Genomic DNA, 5,485 nt, shown 5'->3' with positions numbered 1-5,485 from the left:
CATACTCTTGGATGTTTTTGTGTATGACAAAGATGGTAATCACATGTGATTAAACCATAGTTTTAGATGTTTATTTGTCTAATCAGATGTAAATGAAGTATACATTTTTTCGTTCTCATTTGATAGAAGTGCCAATTTTTTAAAATAGATGTTAATCATATGTGATTAAATAAGTGTTGCATGTTTATGTATCTAATAACATGTGATTGAATTCTACCTTTTACTTTTGTTTTCGATCTCTTATCAGTTGTTTCCATTTCAATAATTTCTTTTTCCTTTGGATTAGGGATCTCTAAGATATATAAATATAGATATAATTAGAAAATCTCATATTGTTTAAACCAAGTCAATATAAATAAGCAATTATTATATACATAAATATATAAATATAGATATTATGTTTACGTGTCACACCCCGGCCGGCGGCGGAAACGCCGATGTGTGTGACGTAAACCAGTAATCACAATTATTAAACATATACTGAACAGTACAAATATAATATTTTATTATTACCGAAATAGAAATTACATTGACAATGGTTATTCATAAAGTGAGACATATGCCTAATAATCCAATGTTTTCAAAGGTATAATAAAAATAACAGAGAGACTTCTGAGCTAACACTTCCGACCTGCTAAATAACCTGAGAATACATGCATTAAGATACATCAACAAAATTGTTGGTGAGTTCTATAGGTTTTGACCCAAAGTATTTTTATACCCAAAAGCGTTTTATAAAATTTATCTGGTTGACCAGCTTTTATAAATACGTTCTTTTCTATCAAAAGTATAAAATAATTGAGTCAAAAAAGTATATTTAGAATCATTTAGAAGTATCGTTTGCTTAAATCCAAAAATAGACCATTTGTAAAATATATAAGTAAATCATACTTATAAGAAATTTTTACAGTTCCCATTACCAAAATGCTTTTTATATAAAGATTTTGAATACCAATTTATATAAAATAAAGTCATATCACACTTTGTGAAATCATAAAATAGCCAAATTTATTTTGAATACAAGTGTTCGTATAGTTTATATGTAAAACTCATAAGTTCTGAATTTATAAACTTTGTAAGTTCGTGTCGTAGTATTAATTAAGTATTATCTTACTTAATTAGGAAATCGACACTTAACCAGTGGGGTAAACTCCTCCCAAAATACTTTTCAACAACCGGTAAATTATAAACGCATATTTTTGCTACTCATGTGATTTCAATGACAAGGATTAGTCATTCTCGTGACAGCCCTATTATTGGAACGTATTCGCTTACAGAGCATTATGCCATAACGAGATGTAGTTAACAACATAAAACATTTTAAACATTTGGCCCAAATTTGGGAGGATTAACTCACCCTAGACCTATACTTCTCTAGAATATATATCTTCATTCTAACAATTAGCCTATAACCGACACTATAGGATTTCCAATCAACACAGGCACGACAAAAGGAGGAATCGGGATCATTACTAACGTTTCAAATAGTCGTATAGTAACAAAGAAAGAAACACTTGACGCCTGTTGCCTCGTCAGACGAAGTTGTATCTAGCAACCACAGACAGAGATTATCGACTCGCATAAATCTTTCCATACGAAATAGATCTACACCAAAGTTCTTTATTATAAATCTATTCCGTGTACATAGACTTACGGTATAAGACCCCTCCTTGATTAACGGTTATAACGCTAGGCTTCGATTCTAGGATTTTGATCCTAATGAAAGAAAAAAAATCTCATCACAAAACTCCCTCTTTCACCCCTTTCGCAAAATCCTCATAGAAACACACACAAGATCTAACCATATGTCTAGGAATCCTAATCCTAAACTCTCCGATATAAGACTTTAGAATACTTATAATTCTTTAGTGTTTAGGAATGATTTTGATTTAAGTCTTTTAGTATTTGAAATTCTTAATACTTAATATATTTTCAAATCTTATTGTCTGCCATGACGAAATTCGGGCACCCTAACAGCTGTTTTTATAACACTTTCCAATTTTCAAATAACGTGAAAACCAATGTTTTCCATAATATTCGATAAGTTGCATAATTGATATGATGTATAATTTATTAGATAATAATCCCTAAAATTAGAGAATCAATTATATTATCATATATGACGAATTTCGTATCACAACTAAAATGATTTATATATTTATAATAATTATAAAAATAAAATATATCGTTTACTTAGAAATCGTTTCCACATGATGATCAAGAGTATAATAATAATAATTGATTTTTGGTATATTTTCAATTAATTATTATCTATTGGTCAAATCTTCGTTTATAGTCGTTTAAGACCATGTACATTTCCTTTGTACCCAAATATATTGAATAACATATTTTGTTAAATGTATAATGTCTTTTTATGCTTTCTCAATGTTTTCGTTCATATATATACGACGAGTATTACAGTTTATGATTCATCGAATAACTTATATCTTTATATCAATCTACTTATAACCTTGTGATTTTTATTAATATTAATCAATATATTACAACAAAGTGAAATTATGTCAATTGTAGCATTCTACTATAATTTATATAATTGATTTATGATTTATACATTTTAGATTGTTATTTTCATAAACTCTTGACCAATAATAAAGTATGATTCTATTTTATGTATAAAACTTGAAAATCATCAAAACCTTAATAGAAACTCATGTATTCTCTCCCAAATATTAAAACTGTAAAAGTGGGGCCGTAGAAACTCACATTCGATGCGTGATCTCGATCCCGGTTCGTTTTGGTGAAGCTTTTCGTGAATAACTACAAAGTAACCATTCTTGGACTTTAAAACATTTACGGGTTTGCTTTGTAATATTTTAAACTTAAAGAGACTTGTTTTTAAATACTGTATAAAAAAGGTTAATTTGTAATTTATCTAACACAATGACTGGGTTGTGATAAATTGTATTCAAAAGATACCATTTTTGAAATGAAATAATCAATTGGGACACGCTTTGAAAATATTTAGGTCAAGTGTCTAGTTTTAATTTAAAGTTATAGCTAGAGGGGTTGTTTTTGTCAACAACTTACAAATGCACAAAAGAAAAGGCGTCTTCATCAGATTGGGGAAGAGGAACGGACGAATGCATGTTAGGGCAAAAACGAAGGCAGAAATCAAAGAGTTAGGGCTTTGATTCTCTTCTGATCGGAAAGGAAATCACGAAGACAGACAATGAAAAGGAAGGTTCAGAAATCGCGATGGGAGGGACTGATATGGGTTCAATACACAAACGAGGGGAGAAAGGGGAATGCAATCTCCGATCCTATATCGATCAGGAAGAGGATACATGAACGGAATTAGCAAGAAAAGTGGTCCGGTTGTTCAGAAAACACGATGGGAGGTAGATGCAGTCGATCTCCGGCGAGCCATCGTGGGTTCCCATCTCGTCTACATCATTCGGAAGAGAGAGCAAGGCAGCAGTTGCAGCTATCACTGTTATCGGTGGTGGATGGGGAGGCTGCTATGGCGGCTTCCCTTGGATGCTTTCTTCCTATCATCGATGGTTGAACATGAAGGGACAGCGGACCGATTGAAGACAACAAAGCAGCTCCGGTCAATAGAGGAAGAATAGTGGAACGAGGGTTGTTGACCCTCTCGATCTCGCCAGAATTACCAACCACTCCAGTGGTGTTTCTTTGAGCAGTCAATAACGAAGAAGAAAGAAGAAAGAAGATAGATAAGGTGAAGCTATGAATGATTTAAGGTAGTCCTAAGGGTAAAATTTCTCAGCTTTCTCTCTGATTTGGTTGCACCATTGAGATCCTTTAGAGTGTTATTCTTCCTTTGAGTGTTAGTTTTGGGTAAGTTGAAATGTGGAAGAAAGATACTTGGTTGTCAATTTTCTTTGTGGTTGTACTTTTAGATAGATTTAGAAGCAATGTATTACTTTAATTAATTTTGTATTTGTGTATGTATTAACATGTATATGTGTATGTACTAACATGTATTTATGTAATATTGAACGATGTGGTAGAAAATGTAAGTGTAGATGCTATATTCATATTGTTGGAAGTTTGAATTCAATTATGTTTGACTAAAAGTGCCAAAAGTATAATGTTATATTTGGAATATCTAAAATGGTGATATTTTCTAACTTTCTCGATTTGTGTGCCCTCGATCCGGATATCAAATAATTTTTCGGAAAATGATGAATGATAATCTCGGTTATAAGGTTTCTAAAAAATCAGACGGATCTTAAATCCGATAAGTAGAACTCCAGGAAAATCCGTTTAAAGTTTCACAATTAATTCGTTTTAGATTCGACATATTTTACGAATCTGATTTTGGTCGGGATTAAAAATATAATAAAATAATATACTGGAGTCTGAATTCAAAAACATGTTCAAAATCAGTTTACGAGATTCGTAGCTATTCCAAACGAAACAGTGCATAGTTCGTTTCAGGAAAATCAGATAAATACTGATTTTTATAACTTTAAAGAGACGTAAGTTTATCATACGACCTCCGTTTTGGATGTTCTTTATATCCACAAAATCAGGAGAACATAAGCTATTCAAATATCTTATCCATAACTCTCATATATAATTGATTCACAAATTTATTTTTAACGTCACAAATAAATTTTATTTTTGGTAATTTTTGATTCTGTTCTCAACGATAAATTATTTGAGCAGTTTGAGACGTTTTAAAAGGTAATCATGAATATAATATTCTTATTATCCATTATAAGCATAAAATTACACACAATTGGTCCTTAACACATAGCGGTTCGCGGTGGTTTGTCCGCCGAACTCTTACCAATTTTACCAGTTGTTACATTATGTATATAATAACCGGTGATTGTTGTATAAATGTTTTTTATGCTCATAATTACATGTGATATAATTATTCATTTGTCATTTTTCTACTTTTTTCTTCATTTTGTACTTTCTTCTTCGCTTACTTTCTTTTTTCTTGATCCCTGGATCACTAATATGTATGAATAATAACATGTGATTAAATAAAGAAAATATTCCAAAAATAACAAATGATTAAAACAAGTAATGATAAGTAAAGTATAAAATGTCTAATTATGTGATTGATGTATAAAATGTATGATTAAATCAATGTTATTTTAAATATAATCATTTATCTTGAAGATTTTTGGATTAATGATTTGATATTACAATAACTAACCATAAAATGTTAAGAACATAAAATAATCACATATGATTGAACCATACTCTTGGATGTTTTTGTGCATGTCAAAGATGGTAATCACATGTGATTAAACCATAGTGTTGGATTTTTATTTGTCTAATCACATGTGTCTGAAGTATACATTTTTCAGTTCTAATGTGATATAAGTACTAATTTTTTAAAATAGATGTTTATCACATGTGATTAAATAAGTATGAGATGTTAATATATCTAATCACATGTGATTGAATTATACATTTTTTTTTCTTTTATGATGTCTTCTCTGTTGTTTCCACTTCAATAATTTCTTTTTCTTTTGGTTTAGGG

The 5,485-nt window shown here is 30.3% G+C and overlaps 1 long non-coding RNA gene across 1 annotated transcript; it reads right to left on the bottom strand.

Annotated features, from left to right (window-relative positions):
• Positions 1–538: 538 nt before the first annotated feature.
• On the bottom strand, positions 539–3,877 carry LOC145125293 (uncharacterized). Its single transcript, XR_013715915.1, has 3 exons — positions 3,049–3,877; positions 2,725–2,778; positions 539–643 (listed from the first exon to the last, which is right to left on the bottom strand). It is a non-coding gene; the product is annotated as an uncharacterized LOC145125293 (long non-coding RNA).
• Positions 3,878–5,485: the final 1,608 nt, after the last annotated feature.

Source organism: Lactuca virosa, chromosome 7, assembly GCF_052849685.1.
Source record: "Lactuca virosa cultivar CGN04683 chromosome 7, Lactuca_virosa_CGN04683_v6, whole genome shotgun sequence".
In the NCBI taxonomy this organism is placed as follows: domain Eukaryota; kingdom Viridiplantae; phylum Streptophyta; class Magnoliopsida; order Asterales; family Asteraceae; genus Lactuca; species Lactuca virosa.
The sequence above is the reverse complement of the archived record's forward strand: the minus strand, read 5'-3'. Positions and strand labels throughout refer to the sequence as shown.